The sequence below is a fragment of the Coffea arabica genome, chromosome 11c, assembly GCF_036785885.1.
Source record: "Coffea arabica cultivar ET-39 chromosome 11c, Coffea Arabica ET-39 HiFi, whole genome shotgun sequence".
Taxonomy (NCBI): domain Eukaryota; kingdom Viridiplantae; phylum Streptophyta; class Magnoliopsida; order Gentianales; family Rubiaceae; genus Coffea; species Coffea arabica.
In genome coordinates this window covers 20,282,678-20,309,860 of record NC_092330.1, presented here as the reverse complement: position 1 = coordinate 20,309,860, position 27,183 = coordinate 20,282,678, and the positions used below count along the sequence as shown (strand labels likewise).

The following is a 27,183-nucleotide window of genomic DNA, read 5'->3' as shown; positions in this document are numbered from 1 at the left end:
TTCGGTGTTCCGGATCCGGACCCGGCGAGTCTCGGATCCGGGTCGGGTCTACCCGAACAAATTTGCCAAAATTTATAATTTCTAACAAAAAAGAGAAAGAGATATATTTGTAAACTAATTTCTAGCTAATGCAAAGAAAAAACCAAATAAGAAAATAAATCAAATTGATTTTACTCAAATACATCATCCTAATCAAATTATATTGATAATATATATTTTTTATAAATTATTAAATCATTTATATCCGGATCCGGGTCTAGTACGGGTCGGAATACTATATTCCGTATCCGACCCGTTTTTTTGTTTGAAAAAACGGATCCGGATCCGGATAACGGAATTAAATCCCTACCCATACCCGCAAAAATTTCAGGGATCCGATCCGGATCCGGGTGTAGACCCGACCCGTTGACCGGCCTAGGGTCACCCATCCTAGTACTACTGTCGCCCAAGCACGCTTAACTTCGAAGTTCTGATGGGATCCGGTGCATTAGTGCTGGTATGATCGCACCCGCCATGTTCCTTTCGCTTTATTCTTTTAAACTGCCACGTCCTGTGAAGCAGTTTGGCTTTTCTGGACCCGAATTCATTCTAAGCGTCAATTCATGAATTTCCTCTCATCCTTTTATTTATTTACTTTTATATTTTTTTCTTGTTGCTTTGCACCTTTTTTTTCCCTCGTCGCACAACTCTCAATTATCCTGAAATTGATCCTTCACGCTTGCGCTTATACATTTGCGCCGACAACTTTGACCGACGATCCGGGCTTCGATCCAGCCGTACCGTTCCTGACTTGTCTCGCGCCTTCAGATCCGCCTTCATGCTTCGATGAGAAGCAAAATATAAAGCAATCGTTCCGACGGAGCTATATTACTACAGCATAAAGAACGAAGGGGAAATTTGGATTTCGAAACAAAAAAGGGAGGGGTGCAACACGAGGACTTCCCAGGGGGTCACCCATCCTAGTACTACTCTCGCCCAAGCACGCTTAACTTCGGAGTTCTGATGGGATCCGGTGCATTAGTGCTGGTATGATCGCACCCGCCATGTTCCTTTCGCTTTATTCTTTTAAACTGCCCCGTCCTGTGAAGCAGTGTGGCTTTTCTGGACCCGAATTCATTTTAAGCGTCAATTCAAGAATTTCCCCTCATCCTTTTATTTATTTACTTTTACATTTTTTTCTTGTTGATTTGCACCATTTTTTTTCCCTCGTCGCGCAACTCTCAATTATCCTGAAATTGATCCTTCACGCTTGCGCTTATACATTTGCGCCGACAACTTTGACCGACGAACCGGGCTTCGATCCAGCCGTACAGTTCCTGACTTGTCTCGCGCCTTCAGATCCGCCTTCATGCTTCGATGAGAAGCAAAATATAAAGCAATCGTTCCGACGGAGCTAAATTACTACAGCATAAAGAACGAAGGGAAAATTTGGATTTCGAAACAAAAAAGGGAGGGGTGCAACACGAGGATTTCCCAGGGGGTCACCTAGGGGTGTCAACGGGCCGGGTCCGGGCCGGAATTCATTATTCCGGACCCGGACCCGGAGCCGACCCGTTTACCCGACGGGTCTTTTATTCTGTGTTCCGGATCCGGACCCGGCGAGTCTCGGATCCGGGTCGGGTCTACCCGAACAAATTTGCCAAAATTTATAATTTCTAACAAAAAAGAGAAAGAGATATATTTGTAAACTAATTTCTAGCTAATGCAAAGAAAAAACCAAATAAGAAAATAAATCAAATTGATTTTACTCAAATACATCATCCTAATCAAATTATATTGATAATATATATTTTTTATAAATTATTAAATCATTTATATCCGGATCCGGGTCTAGTACGGGTCGGAATACTATATTCCGTATCCGACCCGTTTTTTTGTTTGAAAAAACGGATCCGGATCCGGATAACGGAATTAAATCCCTACCCATACCCGCAAAAATTTCAGGGATCCGATCCGGATCCGGGTGTAGACCCGACCCGTTGACCGGCCTAGGGTCACCCATCCTAGTACTACTGTCGCCCAAGCACGCTTAACTTCGAAGTTCTGATGGGATCCGGTGCATTAGTGCTGGTATGATCGCACCCGCCATGTTCCTTTCGCTTTATTCTTTTAAACTGCCACGTCCTGTGAAGCAGTTTGGCTTTTCTGGACCCGAATTCATTCTAAGCGTCAATTCATGAATTTCCTCTCATCCTTTTATTTATTTACTTTTATATTTTTTTCTTGTTGCTTTGCACCTTTTTTTTCCCTCGTCGCACAACTCTCAATTATCCTGAAATTGATCCTTCACGCTTGCGCTTATACATTTGCGCCGACAACTTTGACCGACGATCCGGGCTTCGATCCAGCCGTACCGTTCCTGACTTGTCTCGCGCCTTCAGATCCGCCTTCATGCTTCGATGAGAAGCAAAATATAAAGCAATCGTTCCGACGGAGCTATATTACTACAGCATAAAGAACGAAGGGGAAATTTGGATTTCGAAACAAAAAAGGGAGGGGTGCAACACGAGGACTTCCCAGGGGGTCACCCATCCTAGTACTACTCTCGCCCAAGCACGCTTAACTTCGGAGTTCTGATGGGATCCGGTGCATTAGTGCTGGTATGATCGCACCCGCCATGTTCCTTTCGCTTTATTCTTTTAAACTGCCCCGTCCTGTGAAGCAGTGTGGCTTTTCTGGACCCGAATTCATTTTAAGCGTCAATTCAAGAATTTCCCCTCATCCTTTTATTTATTTACTTTTACATTTTTTTCTTGTTGATTTGCACCATTTTTTTTCCCTCGTCGCGCAACTCTCAATTATCCTGAAATTGATCCTTCACGCTTGCGCTTATACATTTGCGCCGACAACTTTGACCGACGAACCGGGCTTCGATCCAGCCGTACAGTTCCTGACTTGTCTCGCGCCTTCAGATCCGCCTTCATGCTTCGATGAGAAGCAAAATATAAAGCAATCGTTCCGACGGAGCTAAATTACTACAGCATAAAGAACGAAGGGAAAATTTGGATTTCGAAACAAAAAAGGGAGGGGTGCAACACGAGGATTTCCCAGGGGGTCACCTAGGGGTGTCAACGGGCCGGGTCCGGGCCGGAATTCATTATTCCGGACCCGGACCCGGAGCCGACCCGTTTACCCGACGGGTCTTTTATTCGGTGTTCCGGATCCGGACCCGGCGAGTCTCGGATCCGGGTCGGGTCTACCCGAACAAATTTGCCAAAATTTATAATTTCTAACAAAAAAGAGAAAGAGATATATTTGTAAACTAATTTCTAGCTAATGCAAAGAAAAAACCAAATAAGAAAATAAATCAAATTGATTTTACTCAAATACATCATCCTAATCAAATTATATTGATAATATATATTTTTTATAAATTATTAAATCATTTATATCCGGATCCGGGTCTAGTACGGGTCGGAATACTATATTCCGTATCCGACCCGTTTTTTTGTTTGAAAAAACGGATCCGGATCCGGATAACGGAATTAAATCCCTACCCATACCCGCAAAAATTTCAGGGATCCGATCCGGATCCGGGTGTAGACCCGACCCGTTGACCGGCCTAGGGTCACCCATCCTAGTACTACTGTCGCCCAAGCACGCTTAACTTCGAAGTTCTGATGGGATCCGGTGCATTAGTGCTGGTATGATCGCACCCGCCATGTTCCTTTCGCTTTATTCTTTTAAACTGCCACGTCCTGTGAAGCAATTTGGCTTTTCTGGACCCGAATTCATTCTAAGCGTCAATTCATGAATTTCCTCTCATCCTTTTATTTATTTACTTTTATATTTTTTTCTTGTTGCTTTGCACCTTTTTTTTCCCTCGTCGCACAACTCTCAATTATCCTGAAATTGATCCTACACGCTTGCGCTTATACATTTGCGCCGACAACTTTGACCGACGATCCGGGCTTCGATCCAGCCGTACCGTTCCTGACTTGTCTCGCGCCTTCAGATCCGCCTTCATGCTTCGATGAGAAGCAAAATATCAAGCAATCGTTCCGACGGAGCTAAATTACTACAGCATAAAGAACGAAGGGGAAATTTGGATTTCGAAACAAAAAAGGGAGGGGTGCAACACGAGGACTTCCCAGGGGGTCACCCATCCTAGTACTACTCTCGCCCAAGCACGCTTAACTTCGGAGTTCTGATGGGATCCGGTGCATTAGTGCTGGTATGATCGCACCCGCCATGTTCCTTTCGCTTTATTCTTTTAAACTGCCCCGTCCTGTGAAGCAGTGTGGCTTTTCTGGACCCGAATTCATTTTAAGCGTCAATTCAAGAATTTCCCCTCATCCTTTTATTTATTTACTTTTACATTTTTTTCTTGTTGATTTGCACCATTTTTTTTTCCCTCGTCGCGCAACTCTCAATTATCCTGAAATTGATCCTTCACGCTTGCACTTATACATTTGCGCCGACAACTTTGACCGACGATCCGGGCTTCGATCCAGCCGTACCGTTCCTGACTTGTCTCGCGCCTTCAGATCCGCCTTCATGCTTCGATGAGAAGCAAAATATAAAGCAATCGTTCCGACGGAGCTAAATTACTACAGCATAAAGAACGAAGGGGAAATTTGGATTTCGAAACAAAAAAGGGAGGGGTGCAACACGAGGATTTCCCAGGGGGTCACCTAGGGGTGTCAACGGGCCGGGTCCGGGCCGGGTCCGGGCCGGAATTCATTATTCCGGACCCGGACCCGGAGCCGACCCGTTTACCCGACGGGTCTTTTATTCGGTGTTCCGGATCCGGACCCGGCGAGTCTCGGATCCGGGTCGGGTCTACCCGAACAAATTTGCCAAAATTTATAATTTCTAACAAAAAAGAGAAAGAGATATATTTGTAAACTAATTTCTAGCTAATGCAAAGAAAAAACCAAATAAGAAAATAAATCAAATTGATTTTACTCAAATACATCATCCTAATCAAATTATATTGATAATATATATTTTTTATAAATTATTAAATCATTTATATCCGGATCCGGGTCTAATACGGGTCGGAATACTATATTCCGTATCCGACCCGTTTTTTTGTTTGAAAAAACGGATCCGGATCCGGATAACGGAATTAAATCCCTACCCATACCCGCAAAAATTTCAGGGATCCGATCCGGATCCGGGTGTAGACCCGACCCGTTGACCGGCCTAGGGTCACCCATCCTAGTACTACTGTCGCCCAAGCACGCTTAACTTCGAAGTTCTGATGGGATCCGGTGCATTAGTGCTGGTATGATCGCACCCGCCATGTTCCTTTCGCTTTATTCTTTTAAACTGCCACGTCCTGTGAAGCAGTTTGGCTTTTCTGGACCCGAATTCATTCTAAGCGTCAATTCATGAATTTCCTCTCATCCTTTTATTTATTTACTTTTATATTTTTTTCTTGTTGCTTTGCACCTTTTTTTTCCCTCGTCGCACAACTCTCAATTATCCTGAAATTGATCCTACACGCTTGCGCTTATACATTTGCGCCGACAACTTTGACCGACGATCCGGGCTTCGATCCAGCCGTACCGTTCCTGACTTGTCTCGCGCCTTCAGATCCGCCTTCATGCTTCGATGAGAAGAAAAATATCAAGCAATCGTTCCGACGGAGCTAAATTACTACAGCATAAAGAACGAAGGGGAAATTTGGATTTCGAAACAAAAAAGGGAGGGGTGCAACACGAGGACTTCCCAGGGGGTCACCCATCCTAGTACTACTCTCGCCCAAGCACGCTTAACTTCGGAGTTCTGATGGGATCCGGTGCATTAGTGCTGGTATGATCGCACCCGCCATGTTCCTTTCGCTTTATTCTTTTAAACTGCCCCGTCCTGTGAAGCAGTGTGGCTTTTCTGGACCCGAATTCATTTTAAGCGTCAATTCAAGAATTTCCCCTCATCCTTTTATTTATTTACTTTTACATTTTTTTCTTGTTGATTTGCACCATTTTTTTTTCCCTCGTCGCGCAACTCTCAATTATCCTGAAATTGATCCTTCACGCTTGCACTTATACATTTGCGCCGACAACTTTGACCGACGATCCGGGCTTCGATCCAGCCGTACCGTTCCTGACTTGTCTCGCGCCTTCAGATCCGCCTTCATGCTTCGATGAGAAGCAAAATATAAAGCAATCGTTCCGACGGAGCTAAATTACTACAGCATAAAGAACGAAGGGGAAATTTGGATTTCGAAACAAAAAAGGGAGGGGTGCAACACGAGGATTTCCCAGGGGGTCACCTAGGGGTGTCAACGGGCCGGGTCCGGGCCGGGTCCGGGCCGGAATTCATTATTCCGGACCCGGAGCCGGATCCGACCCGTTTACCCGACGGGTCTTTTATTCTGTGTTCTGGATCCGGACCCGGCGAGTCTCGGATCCGGGTCGGGTCTACCCGAACAAATTTGCCAAAATTTATAATTTCTAACAAAAAAGAGAAAAAAATATATTTGTAAACTAATTTCTAACTAATGCAAAGAAAAAACCAAATAAGAAAATAAATCAAATTGATTTTACTCAAATACATCATCCTAATCAAATTATATTGATAATATATATTTTTTATAAATTATTAAATCATTTATATCCGGATCCGGGTCTAATACGGGTCGGAATACTATATTCCGTATCCGACCCGTTTTTTTGTTTGAAAAAACGGATCCGGATCCGGATAACGGAATTAAATCCCTACCCATACCCGAAAAAATTTCAGCGATCCGATCCGGATCCGGGTCTAGACCCGACCCGTTGACAGGCCTAGGGTCACCCATCCTAGTACTACTGTCGCCCAAGCACGCTTAACTTCGGAGTTCTGATGGGATCCGGTGCATTAGTGCTGGTATGATCGCACCCGCCATGTTCCTTTCGCTTTATTCTTTTAAACTGCCACGTCCTGTGAAGCAGTTTGGCTTTTCTGGACCCGAATTCATTCTAAGCGTCAATTCATGAATTTCCTCTCATCCTTTTATTTATTTACTTTTATATTTTTTTCTTGTTGCTTTGCACCTTTTTTTTCCCTCGTCGCACAACTCTCAATTATCCTGAAATTGATCCTACACGCTTGCGCTTATACATTTGCTCCGACAACTTTGACCGACGATCCGGGCTTCGATCCAGCCGTACCGTTCCTGACTTGTCTCGCGCCTTCAGATCCGCCTTCATGCTTCGATGAGAAAAAAAATATCAAGCAATCGTTCCGACGGAGCTAAATTACTACAGCATAAAGAACGAAGGGGAAATTTGGATTTCGAAACAAAAAAGGGAGGGGTGCAACACGAGGACTTCCCAGGGGGTCACCCATCCTAGTACTACTCTCGCCCAAGCACGCTTAACTTCGGAGTTCTGATGGGATCCGGTGCATTAGTGCTGGTATGATCGCACCCGCCATGTTCCTTTCGCTTTATTCTTTTAAACTGCCCCGTCCTGTGAAGCAGTGTGGCTTTTCTGGACCCGAATTCATTTTAAGCGTCAATTCAAGAATTTCCCCTCATCCTTTTATTTATTTACTTTTACATTTTTTTCTTGTTGATTTGCACCATTTTTTTTTCCCTCGTCGCGCAACTCTCAATTATCCTGAAATTGATCCTTCACGCTTGCGCTTATACATTTGCGCCGACAACTTTGACCGACGATCCGGGCTTCGATCCAGCCGTACCGTTCCTGACTTGTCTCGCGCCTTCAGATCCGCCTTCATGCTTCGATGAGAAGCAAAATATAAAGCAATCGTTCCGACGGAGCTAAATTACTACAGCATAAAGAACGAAGGGAAAATTTGGATTTCGAAACAAAAAAGGGAGGGGTGCAACACGAGGATTTCCCAGGGGGTCACCTAGGGGTGTCAACGGGCCGGGTCCGGGCCGGAATTCATTATTCCGGACCAGGACCCGGAGCCGACCCGTTTACCCGACGGGTCTTTTATTCGGTGTTCCGGATCCGGACCCGGCGAGTCTCGGATCCGGGTCGGGTCTACCCGAACAAATTTGCCAAAATTTATAATTTCTAACAAAAAAGAGAAAGAGATATATTTGTAAACTAATTTCTAGCTAATGCAAAGAAAAAACCAAATAAGAAAATAAATCAAATTGATTTTACTCAAATACATCATCCTAATCAAATTATATTGATAATATATATTTTTTATAAATTATTAAATCATTTATATCCGGATCCGGGTCTAGTACGGGTCGGAATACTATATTCCGTATCCGACCCGTTTTTTTGTTTGAAAAAACGGATCCGGATCCGGATAACGGAATTAAATCCCTACCCATACCCGCAAAAATTTCAGGGATCCGATCCGGATCCGGGTGTAGACCCGACCCGTTGACCGGCCTAGGGTCACCCATCCTAGTACTACTGTCGCCCAAGCACGCTTAACTTCGAAGTTCTGATTGGATCCGGTGCATTAGTGCTGGTATGATCGCACCCGCCATGTTCCTTTCGCTTTATTCTTTTAAACTGCCACGTCCTGTGAAGCAGTTTGGCTTTTCTGGACCCGAATTCATTCTAAGCGTCAATTCATGAATTTCCTCTCATCCTTTTATTTATTTACTTTTATATTTTTTTCTTGTTGCTTTGCACCTTTTTTTTCCCTCGTCGCACAACTCTCAATTATCCTGAAATTGATCCTTCACGCTTGCGCTTATACATTTGCGCCGACAACTTTGACCGACTATCCGGGCTTCGATCCAGCCGTACCGTTCCTGACTTGTCTCGCGCCTTCAGATCCGCCTTCATGCTTCGATGAGAAGCAAAATATAAAGCAATCGTTCCGACGGAGCTAAATTACTACAGCATAAAGAACGAAGGGGAAATTTGGATTTCGAAACAAAAAAGGGAGGGGTGCAACACGAGGACTTCCCAGGGGGTCACCCATCCTAGTACTACTCTCGCCCAAGCACGCTTAACTTCGGAGTTCTGATGGGATCCGGTGCATTAGTGCTGGTATGATCGCACCCGCCATGTTCCTTTCGCTTTATTCTTTTAAACTGCCCCGTCCTGTGAAGCAGTGTGGCTTTTCTGGACCCGAATTCATTTTAAGCGTCAATTCAAGAATTTCCCCTCATCCTTTTATTTATTTACTTTTACATTTTTTTCTTGTTGATTTGCACCATTTTTTTTTCCCTCGTCGCGCAACTCTCAATTATCCTGAAATTGATCCTTCACGCTTGCGCTTATACATTTGCGCCGACAACTTTGACCGACGAACCGGGCTTCGATCCAGCCGTACCGTTCCTGACTTGTCTCGCGCCTTCAGATCCGCCTTCATGCTTCGATGAGAAGCAAAATATAAAGCAATCGTTCCGACGGAGCTAAATTACTACAGCATAAAGAACGAAGGGAAAATTTGGATTTCGAAACAAAAAAGGGAGGGGTGCAACACGAGGATTTCCCAGGGGGTCACCTAGGGGTGTCAACGGGCCGGGTCCGGGCCGAAATTCATTATTCCGGACCCGGACCCGGAGCCGACCCGTTTACCCGACGGGTCTTTTATTCGGTGTTCCGGATCCGGACCCGGCGAGTCTCGGATCCGGGTCGGGTCTACCCGAACAAATTTGCCAAAATTTATAATTTCTAACAAAAAAGAGAAAGAGATATATTTGTAAACTAATTTCTAGCTAATGCAAAGAAAAAACCAAATAAGAAAATAAATCAAATTGATTTTACTCAAATACATCATCCTAATCAAATTATATTGATATTATATATTTTTTATAAATTATTAAATCATTTATATCCGGATCCGGGTCTAGTACGGGTCGGAATACTATATTCCGTATCCGACCCGTTTTTTTGTTTGAAAAAACGGATCCGGATTCGGATAACGGAATTAAATCCCTACCCATACCAGCAAAAATTTCAGGGATCCGATCCGGATCCGGGTGTAGACCCGACCCGTTGACCGGCCTAGGGTCACCCATCCTAGTACTACTGTCGCCCAAGCACGCTTAACTTCGAAGTTCTGATGGGATCCGGTGCATTAGTGCTGGTATGATCGCACCCGCCATGTTCCTTTCGCTTTATTCTTTTAAACTGCCACGTCCTGTGAAGCAGTTTGGCTTTTCTGGACCCGAATTCATTCTAAGCGTCAATTCATGAATTTCCTCTCATCCTTTTATTTATTTACTTTTATATTTTTTTCTTGTTGCTTTGCACCTTTTTTTTCCCTCGTCGCACAACTCTCAATTATCCTGAAATTGATCCTTCACGCTTGCGCTTATACATTTGCGCCGACAACTTTGACCGACGATCCGGGCTTCGATCCAGCCGTACCGTTCCTGACTTGTCTCGCGCCTTCAGATCCGCCTTCATGCTTCGATGAGAAGCAAAATATAAAGCAATCGTTCCGACGGAGCTAAATTACTACAGCATAAAGAACGAAGGGGAAATTTGGATTTCGAAACAAAAAAGGGAGGGGTGCAACACGAGGACTTCCCAGGGGGTCACCCATCCTAGTACTACTCTCGCCCAAGCACGCTTAACTTCGGAGTTCTGATGGGATCCGGTGCATTAGTGCTGGTATGATCGCACCCGCCATGTTCCTTTCGCTTTATTCTTTTAAACTGCCCCGTCCTGTGAAGCAGTGTGGCTTTTCTGGACCCGAATTCATTTTAAGCGTCAATTCAAGAATTTCCCCTCATCCTTTTATTTATTTACTTTTACATTTTTTTCTTGTTGATTTGCACCATTTTTTTTTCCCTCGTCGCGCAACTCTCAATTATCCTGAAATTGATCCTTCACGCTTGCACTTATACATTTGCGCCGACAACTTTGACCGACGATCCGGGCTTCGATCCAGCCGTACCGTTCCTGACTTGTCTCGCGCCTTCAGATCCGCCTTCATGCTTCGATGAGAAGCAAAATATAAAGCAATCGTTCCGACGGAGCTAAATTACTACAGCATAAAGAACGAAGGGGAAATTTGGATTTCGAAACAAAAAAGGGAGGGGTGCAACACGAGGATTTCCCAGGGGGTCACCTAGGGGTGTCAACGGGCCGGGTCCGGGCCGGGTCCGGGCCGGAATTCATTATTCCGGACCCGGAGCCGGATCCGACCCGTTTACCCGACGGGTCTTTTATTCTGTGTTCTGGATCCGGACCCGGCGAGTCTCGGATCCGGGTCGGGTCTACCCGAACAAATTTGCCAAAATTTATAATTTCTAACAAAAAAGAGAAAAAAATATATTTGTAAACTAATTTCTAACTAATGCAAAGAAAAAACCAAATAAGAAAATAAATCAAATTGATTTTACTCAAATACATCATCCTAATCAAATTATATTGATAATATATATTTTTTATAAATTATTAAATCATTTATATCCGGATCCGGGTCTAATACGGGTCGGAATACTATATTCCGTATCCGACCCGTTTTTTTGTTTGAAAAAACGGATCCGGATCCGGATAACGGAATTAAATCCCTACCCATACCCGAAAAAATTTCAGCGATCCGATCCGGATCCGGGTCTAGACCGGACCCGTTGACAGGCCTAGGGTCACCCATCCTAGTACTACTGTCGCCCAAGCACGCTTAACTTCGGAGTTCTGATGGGATCCGGTGCATTAGTGCTGGTATGATCGCACCCGCCATGTTCCTTTCGCTTTATTCTTTTAAACTGCCACGTCCTGTGAAGCAGTTTGGCTTTTCTGGACCCGAATTCATTCTAAGCGTCAATTCATGAATTTCCTCTCATCCTTTTATTTATTTACTTTTATATTTTTTTCTTGTTGCTTTGCACCTTTTTTTTCCCTCGTCGCACAACTCTCAATTATCCTGAAATTGATCCTTCACGCTTGCGCTTATACATTTGCGCCGACAACTTTGACCGACGATCCGGGCTTCGATCCAGCCGTACCGTTCCTGACTTGTCTCGCGCCTTCAGATCCGCCTTCATGCTTCGATGAGAAGCAAAATATCAAGCAATCGTTCCGACGGAGCTAAATTACTACAGCATAAAGAACGAAGGGGAAATTTGGATTTCGAAACAAAAAAGGGAGGGGTGCAACACGAGGACTTCCCAGGGGGTCACCCATCCTAGTACTACTCTCGCCCAAGCACGCTTAACTTCGGAGTTCTGATGGGATCCGGTGCATTAGTGCTGGTATGATCGCACCCGCCATGTTCCTTTTGCTTTATTCTTTTACACTGCCCCGTCCTGTGAAGCAGTGTGGCTTTTCTGGACCCGAATTCATTTTAAGCGTCAATTCAAGAATTTCCCCTCATCCTTTTATTTATTTACTTTTACATTTTTTTCTTGTTGATTTGCACCATTTTTTTTTCCCTCGTCGCGCAACTCTCAATTATCCTGAAATTGATCCTTCACGCTTGCGCGTATACATTTGCGCCGACAACTTTGACCGACGATCCGGGCTTCGATCCAGCCGTACCGTTCCTGACTTGTCTCGCGCCTTCAGATCCGCCTTCATGCTTCGATGAGAAGCAAAATATAAAGCAATCGTTCCGACGGAGCTAAATTACTACAGCATAAAGAACGAAGGGAAAATTTGGATTTCGAAACAAAAAAGGGAGGGGTGCAACACGAGGATTTCCCAGGGGGTCACCTAGGGGTGTCAACGGGCCGGGTCCGGGCCGGAATTCATTATTCCGGACCCGGACCCGGAGCCGACCCGTTTACCCGACGGGTCTTTTATTCGGTGTTCCGGATCCGGACCCGGCGAGTCTCGGATCCGGGTCGGGTCTACCCGAACAAATTTGCCAAAATTTATAATTTCTAACAAAAAAGAGAAAGAGATATATTTGTAAACTAATTTCTAGCTAATGCAAAGAAAAAACCAAATAAGAAAATAAATCAAATTGATTTTACTCAAATACATCATCCTAATCAAATTATATTGATAATATATATTTTTTATAAATTATTAAATCATTTATATCCGGATCCGGGTCTAGTACGGGTCGGAATACTATATTCCGTATCCGACCCGTTTTTTTGTTTGAAAAAACGGATCCGGATCCGGATAACGGAATTAAATCCCTACCCATACCCGCAAAAATTTCAGGGATCCGATCCGGATCCGGGTGTAGACCCGACCCGTTGACCGGCCTAGGGTCACCCATCCTAGTACTACTGTCGCCCAAGCACGCTTAACTTCGAAGTTCTGATGGGATCCGGTGCATTAGTGCTGGTATGATCGCACCCGCCATGTTCCTTTCGCTTTATTCTTTTAAACTGCCACGTCCTGTGAAGCAGTTTGGCTTTTCTGGACCCGAATTCATTCTAAGCGTCAATTCATGAATTTCCTCTCATCCTTTTATTTATTTACTTTTATATTTTTTTCTTGTTGCTTTGCACCTTTTTTTTCCCTCGTCGCACAACTCTCAATTATCCTGAAATTGATCCTACACGCTTGCGCTTATACATTTGCGCCGACAACTTTGACCGACGATCCGGGCTTCGATCCAGCCGTACCGTTCCTGACTTGTCTCGCGCCTTCAGATCCGCCTTCATGCTTCGATGAGAAGAAAAATATCAAGCAATCGTTCCGACGGAGCTAAATTACTACAGCATAAAGAACGAAGGGGAAATTTGGATTTCGAAACAAAAAAGGGAGGGGTGCAACACGAGGACTTCCCAGGGGGTCACCCATCCTAGTACTACTCTCGCCCAAGCACGCTTAACTTCGGAGTTCTGATGGGATCCGGTGCATTAGTGCTGGTATGATCGCACCCGCCATGTTCCTTTCGCTTTATTCTTTTAAACTGCCCCGTCCTGTGAAGCAGTGTGGCTTTTCTGGACCCGAATTCATTTTAAGCGTCAATTCAAGAATTTCCCCTCATCCTTTTATTTATTTACTTTTACATTTTTTTCTTGTTGATTTGCACCATTTTTTTTTCCCTCGTCGCGCAACTCTCAATTATCCTGAAATTGATCCTTCACGCTTGCGCTTATACATTTGCGCCGACAACTTTGACCGACGATCCGGGCTTCGATCCAGCCGTACCGTTCCTGACTTGTCTCGCGCCTTCAGATCCGCCTTCATGCTTCGATGAGAAGCAAAATATAAAGCAATCGTTCCGACGGAGCTAAATTACTACAGCATAAAGAACGAAGGGAAAATTTGGATTTCGAAACAAAAAAGGGAGGGGTGCAACACGAGGATTTCCCAGGGGGTCACCTAGGGGTGTCAACGGGCCGGGTCCGGGCCGGAATTCATTATTCCGGACCCGGACCCGGAGCCGACCCGTTTACCCGACGGGTCTTTTATTCGGTGTTCCGGATCCGGACCCGGCGAGTCTCGGATCCGGGTCGGGTCTACCCGAACAAATTTGCCAAAATTTATAATTTCTAACAAAAAAGAGAAAGAGATATATTTGTAAACTAATTTCTAGCTAATGCAAAGAAAAAACCAAATAAGAAAATAAATCAAATTGATTTTACTCAAATACATCATCCTAATCAAATTATATTGATAATATATATTTTTTATAAATTATTAAATCATTTATATCCGGATCCGGGTCTAGTACGGGTCGGAATACTATATTCCGTATCCGACCCGTTTTTTTGTTTGAAAAAACGGATCCGGATCCGGATAACGGAATTAAATCCCTACCCATACCCGCAAAAATTTCAGGGATCCGATCCGGATCCGGGTGTAGACCCGACCCGTTGACCGGCCTAGGGTCACCCATCCTAGTACTACTGTCGCCCAAGCACGCTTAACTTCGAAGTTCTGATGGGATCCGGTGCATTAGTGCTGGTATGATCGCACCCGCCATGTTCCTTTCGCTTTATTCTTTTAAACTGCCACGTCCTGTGAAGCAGTTTGGCTTTTCTGGACCCGAATTCATTCTAAGCGTCAATTCATGAATTTCCTCTCATCCTTTTATTTATTTACTTTTATATTTTTTTCTTGTTGCTTTGCACCTTTTTTTTCCCTCGTCGCACAACTCTCAATTATCCTGAAATTGATCCTTCACGCTTGCGCTTATACATTTGCGCCGACAACTTTGACCGACGATCCGGGCTTCGATCCAGCCGTACCGTTCCTGACTTGTCTCGCGCCTTCAGATCCGCCTTCATGCTTCGATGAGAAGCAAAATATAAAGCAATCGTTCCGACGGAGCTAAATTACTACAGCATAAAGAACGAAGGGGAAATTTGGATTTCGAAACAAAAAAGGGAGGGGTGCAACACGAGGACTTCCCAGGGGGTCACCCATCCTAGTACTACTCTCGCCCAAGCACGCTTAACTTCGGAGTTCTGATGGGATCCGGTGCATTAGTGCTGGTATGATCGCACCCGCCATGTTCCTTTCGCTTTATTCTTTTAAACTGCCCCGTCCTGTGAAGCAGTGTGGCTTTTCTGGACCCGAATTCATTTTAAGCGTCAATTCAAGAATTTCCCCTCATCCTTTTATTTATTTACTTTTACATTTTTTTCTTGTTGATTTGCACCATTTTTTTTTCCCTCGTCGCGCAACTCTCAATTATCCTGAAATTGATCCTTCACGCTTGCGCTTATACATTTGCGCCGACAACTTTGACCGACGAACCGGGCTTCGATCCAGCCGTACCGTTCCTGACTTGTCTCGCGCCTTCAGATCCGCCTTCATGCTTCGATGAGAAGCAAAATATAAAGCAATCGTTCCGACGGAGCTAAATTACTACAGCATAAAGAACGAAGGGAAAATTTGGATTTCGAAACAAAAAAGGGAGGGGTGCAACACGAGGATTTCCCAGGGGGTCACCTAGGGGTGTCAACGGGCCGGGTCCGGGCCGAAATTCATTATTCCGGACCCGGACCCGGAGCCGACCCGTTTACCCGACGGGTCTTTTATTCCGTGTTCCGGATCCGGACCCGGCGAGTCTCGGATCCGGGTCGGGTCTACCCGAACAAATTTGCCAAAATTTATAATTTCTAACAAAAAAGAGAAAGAGATATATTTGTAAACTAATTTCTAGCTAATGCAAAGAAAAAACCAAATAAGAAAATAAATCAAATTGATTTTACTCAAATACATCATCCTAATCAAATTATATTGATATTATATATTTTTTATAAATTATTAAATCATTTATATCCGGATCCGAGTCTAGTACGGGTCGGAATACTATATTCCGTATCCGACCCGTTTTTTTGTTTGAAAAAACGGATCCGGATTCGGATAACGGAATTAAATCCCTACCCATACCAGCAAAAATTTCAGGGATCCGATCCGGATCCGGGTGTAGACCCGACCCGTTGACCGGCCTAGGGTCACCCATCCTAGTACTACTGTCGCCCAAGCACGCTTAACTTCGAAGTTCTGATGGGATCCGGTGCATTAGTGCTGGTATGATCGCACCCGCCATGTTCCTTTCGCTTTATTCTTTTAAACTGCCACGTCCTGTGAAGCAGTTTGGCTTTTCTGGACCCGAATTCATTCTAAGCGTCAATTCATGAATTTCCTCTCATCCTTTTATTTATTTACTTTTATATTTTTTTCTTGTTGCTTTGCACCTTTTTTTTCCCTCGTCGCACAACTCTCAATTATCCTGAAATTGATCCTTCACGCTTGCGCTTATACATTTGCGCCGACAACTTTGACCGACGATCCGGGCTTCGATCCAGCCGTACCGTTCCTGACTTGTCTCGCGCCTTCAGATCCGCCTTCATGCTTCGATAAGAAGCAAAATATAAAGCAATCGTTCCGACGGAGCTAAATTACTACAGCATAAAGAACGAAGGGGAAATTTGGATTTCGAAACAAAAAAGGGAGGGGTGCAACACGAGGACTTCCCAGGGGGTCACCCATCCTAGTACTACTCTCGCCCAAGCACGCTTAACTTCGGAGTTCTGATGGGATCCGGTGCATTAGTGCTGGTATGATCGCACCCGCCATGTTCCTTTCGCTTTATTCTTTTAAACTGCCCCGTCCTGTGAAGCAGTGTGGCTTTTCTGGACCCGAATTCATTTTAAGCGTCAATTCAAGAATTTCCCCTCATCCTTTTATTTATTTACTTTTACATTTTTTTCTTGTTGATTTGCACCATTTTTTTTTCCCTCGTCGCGCAACTCTCAATTATCCTGAAATTGATCCTTCACGCTTGCACTTATAATTTTGCGCCGACAACTTTGACCGACGATCCGGGCTTCGATCCAGCCGTACCGTTCCTGACTTGTCTCGCGCCTTCAGATCCGCCTTCATGCTTCGATGAGAAGCAAAATATAAAGCAATCGTTCCGACGGAGCTAAATTACTACAGCATAAAGAACGAAGGGGAAATTTGGATTTCGAAACAAAAAAGGGAGGGGTGCAACACGAGGATTTCCCAGGGGGTCACCTAGGGGTGTCAACGGGCCGGGTCCGGGCCGGGTCCGGGCCGGAATTCATTATTCCGGACCCGGAGCCGGATCCGACCCGTTTACCCGACGGGTCTTTTATTCTGTGTTCTGGATCCGGACCCGGCGAGTCTCGGATCCGGGTCGGGTCTACCCGAACAAATTTGCCAAAATTTATAATTTCTAACAAAAAAGAGAAAAAAATATATTTGTAAACTAATTTCTAACTAATGCAAAGAAAAAACCAAATAAGAAAATAAATCAAATTGATTTTACTCAAATACATCATCCTAATCAAATTATATTGATAATATATATTTTTTATAAATTATTAAATCATTTATATCCGGATCCGGGTCTAGTACGGGTCGGAATACTATATTCCGTATCCGACCCGTTTTTTTGTTTGAAAAAACGGATCCGGATCCGGATAACGGAATTAAATCCCTACCCATACCCGCAAAAATTTCAGGGATCCGATCCGGATCCGGGTGTAGACCCGACCCGTTGACCGGCCTAGGGTCACCCATCCTAGTACTACTGTCGCCCAAGCACGCTTAACTTCGAAGTTCTGATGGGATCCGGTGCATTAGTGCTGGTATGATCGCACCCGCCATGTTCCTTTCGCTTTATTCTTTTAAACTGCCACGTCCTGTGAAGCAGTTTGGCTTTTCTGGACCCGAATTCATTCTAAGCGTCAATTCATGAATTTCCTCTCATCCTTTTATTTATTTACTTTTATATTTTTTTCTTGTTGCTTTGCACCTTTTTTTTCCCTCGTCGCACAACTCTCAATTATCCTGAAATTGATCCTACACGCTTGCGCTTATACATTTGCGCCGACAACTTTGACCGACGATCCGGGCTTCGATCCAGCCGTACCGTTCCTGACTTGTCTCGCGCCTTCAGATCCGCCTTCATGCTTCGATGAGAAGAAAAATATCAAGCAATCGTTCCGACGGAGCTAAATTACTACAGCATAAAGAACGAAGGGGAAATTTGGATTTCGAAACAAAAAAGGGAGGGGTGCAACACGAGGACTTCCCAGGGGGTCACCCATCCTAGTACTACTCTCGCCCAAGCACGCTTAACTTCGGAGTTCTGATGGGATCCGGTGCATTAGTGCTGGTATGATCGCACCCGCCATGTTCCTTTCGCTTTATTCTTTTAAACTGCCCCGTCCTGTGAAGCAGTGTGGCTTTTCTGGACCCGAATTCATTTTAAGCGTCAATTCAAGAATTTCCCCTCATCCTTTTATTTATTTACTTTTACATTTTTTTCTTGTTGATTTGCACCATTTTTTTTCCCTCGTCGCGCAACTCTCAATTATCCTGAAATTGATCCTTCACGCTTGCGCTTATACATTTGCGCCGACAACTTTGACCGACGATCCGGGCTTCGATCCAGCCGTACCGTTCCTGACTTGTCTCGCGCCTTCAGATCCGCCTTCATGCTTCGATGAGAAGCAAAATATAAAGCAATCGTTCCGACGGAGCTAAATTACTACAGCATAAAGAACGAAGGGAAAATTTGGATTTCGAAACAAAAAAGGGAGGGGTGCAACACGAGGATTTCCCAGGGGGTCACCTAGGGGTGTCAACGGGCCGGGTCCGGGCCGGAATTCATTATTCCGGACCAGGACCCGGAGCCGACCCGTTTACCCGACGGGTCTTTTATTCGGTGTTCCGGATCCGGACCCGGCGAGTCTCGGATCCGGGTCGGGTCTACCCGAACAAATTTGCCAAAATTTATAATTTCTAACAAAAAAGAGAAAGAGATATATTTGTAAACTAATTTCTAGCTAATGCAAAGAAAAAACCAAATAAGAAAATAAATCAAATTGATTTTACTCAAATACATCATCCTAATCAAATTATATTGATAATATATATTTTTTATAAATTATTAAATCATTTATATCCGGATCCGGGTCTAGTACGGGTCGGAATACTATATTCCGTATCCGACCCGTTTTTTTGTTTGAAAAAACGGATCCGGATCCGGATAACGGAATTAAATCCCTACCCATACCCGCAAAAATTTCAGGGATCCGATCCGGATCCGGGTGTAGACCCGACCCGTTGACCGGCCTAGGGTCACCCATCCTAGTACTACTGTCGCCCAAGCACGCTTAACTTCGAAGTTCTGATGGGATCCGGTGCATTAGTGCTGGTATGATCGCACCCGCCATGTTCCTTTCGCTTTATTCTTTTAAACTGCCACGTCCTGTGAAGCAGTTTGGCTTTTCTGGACCCGAATTCATTCTAAGCGTCAATTCATGAATTTCCTCTCATCCTTTTATTTATTTACTTTTATATTTTTTTCTTGTTGCTTTGCACCTTTTTTTTCCCTCGTCGCACAACTCTCAATTATCCTGAAATTGATCCTTCACGCTTGCGCTTATACATTTGCGCCGACAACTTTGACCGACGATCCGGGCTTCGATCCAGCCGTACCGTTCCTGACTTGTCTCGCGCCTTCAGATCCGCCTTCATGCTTCGATGAGAAGCAAAATATCAAGCAATCGTTCCGACGGAGCTAAATTACTACAGCATAAAGAACGAAGGGGAAATTTGGATTTCGAAACAAAAAAGGGAGGGGTGCAACACGAGGACTTCCCAGGGGGTCACCCATCCTAGTACTACTCTCGCCCAAGCACGCTTAACTTCGGAGTTCTGATGGGATCCGGTGCATTAGTGCTGGTATGATCGCACCCGCCATGTTCCTTTTGCTTTATTCTTTTACACTGCCCCGTCCTGTGAAGCAGTGTGGCTTTTCTGGACCCGAATTCATTTTAAGCGTCAATTCAAGAATTTCCCCTCATCCTTTTATTTATTTACTTTTACATTTTTTTCTTGTTGATTTGCACCATTTTTTTTTCCCTCGTCGCGCAACTCTCAATTATCCTGAAATTGATCCTTCACGCTTGCGCGTATACATTTGCGCCGACAACTTTGACCGACGATCCGGGCTTCGATCCAGCCGTACCGTTCCTGACTTGTCTCGCGCCTTCAGATCCGCCTTCATGCTTCGATGAGAAGCAAAATATAAAGCAATCGTTCCGACGGAGCTAAATTACTACAGCATAAAGAACGAAGGGAAAATTTGGATTTCGAAACAAAAAAGGGAGGGGTGCAACACGAGGATTTCCCAGGGGGTCACCTAGGGGTGTCAACGGGCCGGGTCCGGGCCGGAATTCATTATTCCGGACCCGGACCCGGAGCCGACCCGTTTACCCGACGGGTCTTTTATTCGGTGTTCCGGATCCGGACCCGGCGAGTCTCGGATCCGGGTCGGGTCTACCCGAACAAATTTGCCAAAATTTATAATTTCTAACAAAAAAGAGAAAGTGATATATTTGTAAACTAATTTCTAGCTAATGCAAAGAAAAAACCAAATAAGAAAATAAATCAAATTGATTTTACTCAAATACATCATCCTAATCAAATTATATTGATAATATATATTTTTTATAAATTATTAAATCATTTATATCCGGATCCGGGTCTAGTACGGGTCGGAATACTATATTCCGTATCCGACCCGTTTTTTTGTTTGAAAAAACGGATCCGGATCCGGATAACGGAATTAAATCCCTACCCATACCCGCAAAAATTTCAGGGATCCGATCCGGATCCGGGTGTAGACCCGACCCGTTGACCGGCCTAGGGTCACCCATCCTAGTACTACTGTCGCCCAAGCACGCTTAACTTCGAAGTTCTGATGGGATCCGGTGCATTAGTGCTGGTATGATCGCACTCGCCATGTTCCTTTCGCTTTATTCTTTTAAACTGCCACGTCCTGTGAAGCAGTTTGGCTTTTCTGGACCCGAATTCATTCTAAGCGTCAATTCATGAATTTCCTCTCATCCTTTTATTTATTTACTTTTATATTTTTTTCTTGTTGCTTTGCACCTTTTTTTTCCCTCGTCGCACAACTCTCAATTATCCTGAAATTGATCCTTCACGCTTGCGCTTATACATTTGCGCCGACAACTTTGACCGACGATCCGGGCTTCGATCCAGCCGTACCGTTCCTGACTTGTCTCGCGCCTTCAGATCCGCCTTCATGCTTCGATGAGAAGCAAAATATCAAGCAATCGTTCCGACGGAGCTAAATTACTACAGCATAAAGAACGAAGGGGAAATTTGGATTTCGAAACAAAAAAGGGAGGGGTGCAACACGAGGACTTCCCAGGGGGTCACCCATCCTAGTACTACTCTCGCCCAAGCACGCTTAACATCGGAGTTCTGATGGGATCCGGTGCATTAGTGCTGGTATGATCGCACCCGCCATGTTCCTTTCGCTTTATTCTTTTAAACTGCCCCGTCCTGTGAAGCAGTGTGGCTTTTCTGGACCCGAATTCATTTTAAGCGTCAATTCAAGAATTTCCCCTCATCCTTTTATTTATTTACTTTTACATTTTTTTCTTGTTGATTTGCACCATTTTTTTTTCCCTCGTCGCGCAACTCTCAATTATCCTGAAATTGATCCTTCACGCTTGCGCGTATACATTTGCGCCGACAACTTTGACCGACGATCCGGGCTTCGATCCAGCCGTACCGTTCCTGACTTGTCTCGCGCCTTCAGATCCGCCTTCATGCTTCGATGAGAAGCAAAATATAAAGCAATCGTTCCGACGGAGCTAAATTACTACAGCATAAAGAACGAAGGGAAAATTTGGATTTCGAAACAAAAAAGGGAGGGGTGCAACACGAGGATTTCCCAGGGGGTCACCTAGGGGTGTCAACGGGCCGGGTCCGGGCCGGAATTCATTATTCCGGACCCGGACCTGGAGCCGACCCGTTTACCCGACGGGTCTTTTATTCGGTGTTCCGGATCCGGACCCGGCGAGTCTCGGATCCAGGTCGGGTCTACCCGAACAAATTTGCCAAAATTTATAATTTCTAACAAAAAAGAGAAAGAGATATATTTGTAAACTAATTTCTAGCTAATGCAAAGAAAAAACCAAATAAGAAAATAAATCAAATTGATTTTACTCAAATACATCATCCTAATCAAATTATATTGATAATATATATTTTTTATAAATTATTAAATCATTTATATCCGGATCCGGGTCTAGTACGGGTCGGAATACTATATTCCGTATCCGACCCGTTTTTTTGTTTGAAAAAACGGATCCGGATCCGGATAACGGAATTAAATCCCTACCCATACCCGCAAAAATTTCAGGGATCCGATCCGGATCCGGGTGTAGACCCGACCCGTTGACCGGCCTAGGGTCACCCATCCTAGTACTACTGTCGCCCAAGCACGCTTAACTTCGAAGTTCTGATGGGATCCGGTGCATTAGTGCTGGTATGATCGCACCCGCCATGTTCCTTTCGCTTTATTCTTTTAAACTGCCCCGTCCTGTGAAGCAGTGTGGCTTTTCTGGACCCGAATTCATTTTAAGCGTCAATTCAAGAATTTCCCCTCATCCTTTTATTTATTTACTTTTACATTTTTTTCTTGTTGATTTGCACCATTTTTTTTTCCCTCGTCGCGCAACTCTCAATTATCCTGAAATTGATCCTTCACGCTTGCGCTTATACATTTGCGCCGACAACTTTGACCGACGAACCGGGCTTCGATCCAGCCGTACCGTTCCTGACTTGTCTCGCGCCTTCAGATCCGCCTTCATGCTTCGATGAGAAGCAAAATATAAAGCAATCGTTCCGACGGAGCTAAATTACTACAGCATAAAGAACGAAGGGAAAATTTGGATTTCGAAACAAAAAAGGGAGGGGTGCAACACGAGGATTTCCCAGGGGGTCACCTAGGGGTGTCAACGGGCCGGGTCCGGGCCGGAATTCATTATTCCGGACCCGGACCCGGAGCCGACCCGTTTACCCGACGGGTCTTTTATTCGATGTTCCGGATCAGGACCCGGCGAGTCTCGGATCCGGGTCGGGTCTACCCGAACAAATTTGCCAAAATTTATAATTTCTAACAAAAAAGAGAAAAAGATATATTTGTAAACAAATTTCTAGCTAATGCAAAGAAAAAACCAAATAAGAAAATAAATCAAATTGATTTTACTCAAATACATCATCCTAATCAAATTATATTGATAATATATATTTTTTATAAATTATTAAATCATTTATATCCGGATCCGGGTCTAATACGGGTCGGAATACTATATTCCGTATCCGACCCGTTTTTTTGTTTGAAAAAACGGATCCGGATCCGGATAACGGAATTAAATCCCTACCCATACCCGCAAAAATTTCAGGGATCCGATCCGGATCCGGGTGTAGACCCGACCCGTTGACCGGCCTAGGGTCACCCATCCTAGTACTACTGTCGCCCAAGCACGCTTAACTTCGAAGTTCTGATGGGATCCGGTGCATTAGTGCTGGTATGATCGCACCCGCCATGTTCCTTTCGCTTTATTCTTTTAAACTGCCCCGTCCTGTGAAGCAGTGTGGCTTTTCTGGACCCGAATTCATTTTAAGCGTCAATTCAAGAATTTCCCCTCATCCTTTTATTTATTTACTTTTACATTTTTTTCTTGTTGATTTGCACCATTTTTTTTTCCCTCGTCGCGCAACTCTCAATTATGCTGAAATTGATCCTTCACGCTTGCGCTTATACATTTGCGCCGACAACTTTGACCGACGAACCGGGCTTCGATCCAGCCGTACCGTTCCTGACTTGTCTCGCGCCTTCAGATCCGCCTTCATGCTTCGATGAGAAGCAAAATATAAAGCAATCGTTCCGACGGAGCTAAATTACTACAGCATAAAGAACGAAGGGAAAATTTGGATTTCGAAACAAAAAAGGGAGGGGTGCAACACGAGGATTTCCCAGGGGGTCACCTAGGGGTGTCAACGGGCCGGGTCCGGGCCGGAATTCATTATTCCGGACCCGGACCCGGAGCCGACCCGTTTACCCGACGGGTCTTTTATTCGGTGTTCCGGATCCGGACCCGGCGAGTCTCGGATCCGGGTCGGGTCTACCCGAACAAATTTGCCAAAATTTATAATTTCTAACAAAAAAGAGAAAAAGATATATTTGTAAACAAATTTCTAGCTAATGCAAAGAAAAAACCAAATAAGAAAATAAATCAAATTGATTTTACTCAAATACATCATCCTAATCAAATTATATTGATAATATATATTTTTTATAAATTATTAAATCATTTATATCCGGATCCGGGTCTAATACGGGTCGGAATACTATATTCCGTATCCGACCCGTTTTTTTGTTTGAAAAAACGGATCCGGATCCGGATAACGGAATTAAATCCCTACCCATACCCGCAAAAATTTCAGGGATCCGATCCGGATCCGGGTGTAGACCCGACCCGTTGACCGGCCTAGGGTCACCCATCCTAGTACTACTGTCGCCCAAGCACGCTTAACTTCGAAGTTCTGATGGGATCCGGTGCATTAGTGCTGGTATGATCGCACCCGCCATGTTCCTTTCGCTTTATTCTTTTAAACCGCCACGTCCTGTGAAGCAGTTTGGCTTTTCTGGACCCGAATTCATTCTAAGCGTCAATTCATGAATTTCCTCTCATCCTTTTATTTATTTACTTTTATATTTTTTTCTTGTTGCTTTGCACCTTTTTTTTCCCTCGTCGCACAACTCTCAATTATCCTGAAATTGATCCTTCACGCTTGCGCTTATGCATTTGCGCCGACAACATTGACCGACGATCCGGGCTTCGATTCAGCCGTACCGTTCCTGACTTGTCTCGCGCCTTCAGATCCGCCTTCATGCTTCGATGAGAAGCAAAATATAAAGCAATCGTTCCGACGGAGCTAAATTACTACAGCATAAAGAACGAAGGGAAAATTTGGATTTCGAAACAAAAAAGGGAGGGGTGCAACACGAGGATTTCCCAGGGGGTCACCTAGGGGTGTCAACGGGCCGGATCCGGGCCGGAATTCTTTATTCCGGACCCGGACCCGGATCCGACCCGTTTACCCGACGGGTCTTTTATTCGGTGTTCCGGATCCGGACCCGGCGAGTCTCGGATCCGGGTCGGGTCTACCCGAACAAATTTGCCAAAATTTATAATTTCTAACAAAAAAGAGAAAAAGATATATTTGTAAACTAATTTCTAGCTAATGCAAAGAAAAAACCAAATAAGAAAATAAATCAAATTGATTTTACTCAAATACATCATCCTAATCAAATTATATTGATAATATATATTTTTTATAAATTATTAAATCATTTATATCCGGATCCGGGTCTAGTACGGGTCGGAATACTATATTCCGTATCCGACCCGTTTTTTTGTTTGAAAAAACGGATCCGGATCCGGATAACGGAATTAAATCCCTACTCATACCAGCAAAAATTTCAGGGATCCGATCCGGATCCGGGTGTAGACCCGACCCGTTGACCGGCCTAGGGTCACCCATCCTAGTACTACTGTCGCCCAAGCACGCTTAACTTCGAAGTTCTGATGGGATCCGGTGCATTAGTGCTGGTATGATCGCACCCGCCATGTTCCTTTCGCTTTATTCTTTTAAACTGCCACGTCCTGTGAAGCAGTTTGGCTTTTCTGGACCCGAATTCATTCTAAGCGTCAATTCATGAATTTCCTCTCATCCTTTTATTTATTTACTTTTATATTTTTTTCTTGTTGCTTTGCACCTTTTTTTTCCCTCGTCGCACAACTCTCAATTATCCTGAAATTGATCCTTCACGCTTGCGCTTATACATTTGCGCCGACAACTTTGACCGACGATCCGGGCTTCGATCCAGCCGTACCGTTCCTGACTTGTCTCGCGCCTTCAGATCCGCCTTCATGCTTCGATAAGAAGCAAAATATAAAGCAATCGTTCCGACGGAGCTAAATTACTACAGCATAAAGAACGAAGGGGAAATTTGGATTTCGAAACAAAAAAGGGAGGGGTGCAACACGAGGACTTCCCAGGGGGTCACCCATCCTAGTACTACTCTCGCCCAAGCACGCTTAACTTCGGATTTCTGATGGGATCCGGTGCATTAGTGCTGGTATGATCGCACCCACCATGTTCCTTTCGCTTTATTCTTTTAAACTGCCCCGTCCTGTGAAGCAGTGTGGCTTTTCTGGACCCGAATTCATTTTAAGCGTCAATTCAAGAATTTCCCCTCATCCTTTTATTTATTTACTTTTACATTTTTTTCTTGTTGATTTGCACCATTTTTTTTTCCCTCGTCGCGCAACTCTCAATTATCCTGAAATTGATCCTTCACGCTTGCACTTATACATTTGCGCCGACAACTTTGACCGACGATCCGGGCTTCGATCCAGCCGTACCGTTCCTGACTTGTCTCGCGCCTTCAGATCCGCCTTCATGCTTCGATGAGAAGCAAAATATAAAGCAATCGTTCCGACGGAGCTAAATTACTACAGCATAAAGAACGAAGGGAAAATTTGGATTTCGAAACAAAAAAGGGAGGGGTGCAACACGAGGATTTCCCAGGGGGTCACCTAGGGGTGTCAACGGGCCGGGTCCGGGCCGGAATTCATTATTCCGGACCCGGACCCGGAGCCGACCCGTTTACCCGACGGGTCTTTTATTCGATGTTCCGGATCAGGACCCGGCGAGTCTCGGATCCGGGTCGGGTCTACCCGAACAAATTTGCCAAAATTTATAATTTCTAACAAAAAAGAGAAAAAGATATATTTGTAAACAAATTTCTAGCTAATGCAAAGAAAAAACCAAATAAGAAAATAAATCAAATTGATTTTACTCAAATACATCATCCTAATCAAATTATATTGATAATATATATTTTTTATAAATTATTAAATCATTTATATCCGGATCCGGGTCTAATACGGGTCGGAATACTATATTCCGTATCCGACCCGTTTTTTTGTTTGAAAAAACGGATCCGGATCCGGATAACGGAATTAAATCCCTACCCATACCCGCAAAAATTTCAGGGATCCGATCCGGA

At 44.3% G+C, this 27,183-nt stretch overlaps 15 non-coding genes and 18 pseudogenes across 15 annotated transcripts; all 33 read right to left on the bottom strand.

The window, feature by feature from the left end:
- Positions 1–392: 392 nt before the first annotated feature.
- Positions 393–510, bottom strand: LOC140019546 (5S ribosomal RNA; annotated as a pseudogene).
- Positions 511–921: 411 nt separating this feature from the next.
- On the bottom strand, positions 922–1,040 carry LOC140017699 (5S ribosomal RNA). Its single transcript, XR_011824005.1, has one exon. It is a non-coding gene; the product is annotated as a 5S ribosomal RNA (ribosomal RNA).
- Positions 1,041–1,966: 926 nt separating this feature from the next.
- Positions 1,967–2,084, bottom strand: LOC140019545 (5S ribosomal RNA; annotated as a pseudogene).
- Positions 2,085–2,495: 411 nt separating this feature from the next.
- LOC140017688 (5S ribosomal RNA) lies at positions 2,496–2,614 on the bottom strand. The gene has a single exon (XR_011823994.1). It is a non-coding gene; the product is annotated as a 5S ribosomal RNA (ribosomal RNA).
- Positions 2,615–3,540: 926 nt separating this feature from the next.
- On the bottom strand, positions 3,541–3,658 carry LOC140019544 (5S ribosomal RNA; annotated as a pseudogene).
- A 411-nt stretch (positions 3,659–4,069) lies between these two features.
- On the bottom strand, positions 4,070–4,188 carry LOC140017677 (5S ribosomal RNA). The gene has a single exon (XR_011823983.1). It is a non-coding gene; the product is annotated as a 5S ribosomal RNA (ribosomal RNA).
- A 938-nt stretch (positions 4,189–5,126) lies between these two features.
- LOC140019543 (5S ribosomal RNA) lies at positions 5,127–5,244 on the bottom strand (annotated as a pseudogene).
- Positions 5,245–5,655: 411 nt separating this feature from the next.
- LOC140017665 (5S ribosomal RNA) lies at positions 5,656–5,774 on the bottom strand. Its single transcript, XR_011823972.1, has one exon. It is a non-coding gene; the product is annotated as a 5S ribosomal RNA (ribosomal RNA).
- A 938-nt stretch (positions 5,775–6,712) lies between these two features.
- On the bottom strand, positions 6,713–6,830 carry LOC140018631 (5S ribosomal RNA; annotated as a pseudogene).
- A 411-nt stretch (positions 6,831–7,241) lies between these two features.
- On the bottom strand, positions 7,242–7,360 carry LOC140017654 (5S ribosomal RNA). Its single transcript, XR_011823961.1, has one exon. It is a non-coding gene; the product is annotated as a 5S ribosomal RNA (ribosomal RNA).
- Positions 7,361–8,287: 927 nt separating this feature from the next.
- On the bottom strand, positions 8,288–8,405 carry LOC140020712 (5S ribosomal RNA; annotated as a pseudogene).
- A 411-nt stretch (positions 8,406–8,816) lies between these two features.
- Positions 8,817–8,935, bottom strand: LOC140017643 (5S ribosomal RNA). Its single transcript, XR_011823950.1, has one exon. It is a non-coding gene; the product is annotated as a 5S ribosomal RNA (ribosomal RNA).
- A 927-nt stretch (positions 8,936–9,862) lies between these two features.
- LOC140019542 (5S ribosomal RNA) lies at positions 9,863–9,980 on the bottom strand (annotated as a pseudogene).
- A 411-nt stretch (positions 9,981–10,391) lies between these two features.
- On the bottom strand, positions 10,392–10,510 carry LOC140017631 (5S ribosomal RNA). Its single transcript, XR_011823939.1, has one exon. It is a non-coding gene; the product is annotated as a 5S ribosomal RNA (ribosomal RNA).
- A 939-nt stretch (positions 10,511–11,449) lies between these two features.
- LOC140020027 (5S ribosomal RNA) lies at positions 11,450–11,566 on the bottom strand (annotated as a pseudogene).
- A 411-nt stretch (positions 11,567–11,977) lies between these two features.
- LOC140017620 (5S ribosomal RNA) lies at positions 11,978–12,096 on the bottom strand. The gene has a single exon (XR_011823928.1). It is a non-coding gene; the product is annotated as a 5S ribosomal RNA (ribosomal RNA).
- A 927-nt stretch (positions 12,097–13,023) lies between these two features.
- Positions 13,024–13,141, bottom strand: LOC140019541 (5S ribosomal RNA; annotated as a pseudogene).
- A 411-nt stretch (positions 13,142–13,552) lies between these two features.
- On the bottom strand, positions 13,553–13,671 carry LOC140017609 (5S ribosomal RNA). Its single transcript, XR_011823917.1, has one exon. It is a non-coding gene; the product is annotated as a 5S ribosomal RNA (ribosomal RNA).
- Positions 13,672–14,598: 927 nt separating this feature from the next.
- LOC140019540 (5S ribosomal RNA) lies at positions 14,599–14,716 on the bottom strand (annotated as a pseudogene).
- A 411-nt stretch (positions 14,717–15,127) lies between these two features.
- On the bottom strand, positions 15,128–15,246 carry LOC140017597 (5S ribosomal RNA). Its single transcript, XR_011823905.1, has one exon. It is a non-coding gene; the product is annotated as a 5S ribosomal RNA (ribosomal RNA).
- Positions 15,247–16,173: 927 nt separating this feature from the next.
- Positions 16,174–16,291, bottom strand: LOC140019539 (5S ribosomal RNA; annotated as a pseudogene).
- A 411-nt stretch (positions 16,292–16,702) lies between these two features.
- On the bottom strand, positions 16,703–16,821 carry LOC140017586 (5S ribosomal RNA). The gene has a single exon (XR_011823894.1). It is a non-coding gene; the product is annotated as a 5S ribosomal RNA (ribosomal RNA).
- Positions 16,822–17,759: 938 nt separating this feature from the next.
- Positions 17,760–17,877, bottom strand: LOC140019538 (5S ribosomal RNA; annotated as a pseudogene).
- A 411-nt stretch (positions 17,878–18,288) lies between these two features.
- Positions 18,289–18,407, bottom strand: LOC140017575 (5S ribosomal RNA). Its single transcript, XR_011823883.1, has one exon. It is a non-coding gene; the product is annotated as a 5S ribosomal RNA (ribosomal RNA).
- A 926-nt stretch (positions 18,408–19,333) lies between these two features.
- Positions 19,334–19,451, bottom strand: LOC140019536 (5S ribosomal RNA; annotated as a pseudogene).
- Positions 19,452–19,862: 411 nt separating this feature from the next.
- On the bottom strand, positions 19,863–19,981 carry LOC140017564 (5S ribosomal RNA). The gene has a single exon (XR_011823872.1). It is a non-coding gene; the product is annotated as a 5S ribosomal RNA (ribosomal RNA).
- Positions 19,982–20,908: 927 nt separating this feature from the next.
- LOC140020542 (5S ribosomal RNA) lies at positions 20,909–21,026 on the bottom strand (annotated as a pseudogene).
- Positions 21,027–21,437: 411 nt separating this feature from the next.
- Positions 21,438–21,556, bottom strand: LOC140017719 (5S ribosomal RNA). The gene has a single exon (XR_011824024.1). It is a non-coding gene; the product is annotated as a 5S ribosomal RNA (ribosomal RNA).
- A 927-nt stretch (positions 21,557–22,483) lies between these two features.
- On the bottom strand, positions 22,484–22,601 carry LOC140019535 (5S ribosomal RNA; annotated as a pseudogene).
- Positions 22,602–23,528: 927 nt separating this feature from the next.
- On the bottom strand, positions 23,529–23,646 carry LOC140019534 (5S ribosomal RNA; annotated as a pseudogene).
- A 927-nt stretch (positions 23,647–24,573) lies between these two features.
- LOC140019533 (5S ribosomal RNA) lies at positions 24,574–24,691 on the bottom strand (annotated as a pseudogene).
- A 925-nt stretch (positions 24,692–25,616) lies between these two features.
- Positions 25,617–25,734, bottom strand: LOC140019532 (5S ribosomal RNA; annotated as a pseudogene).
- A 411-nt stretch (positions 25,735–26,145) lies between these two features.
- Positions 26,146–26,264, bottom strand: LOC140017821 (5S ribosomal RNA). The gene has a single exon (XR_011824127.1). It is a non-coding gene; the product is annotated as a 5S ribosomal RNA (ribosomal RNA).
- Between the last annotated feature and the right edge of the window lie 919 nt (positions 26,265–27,183).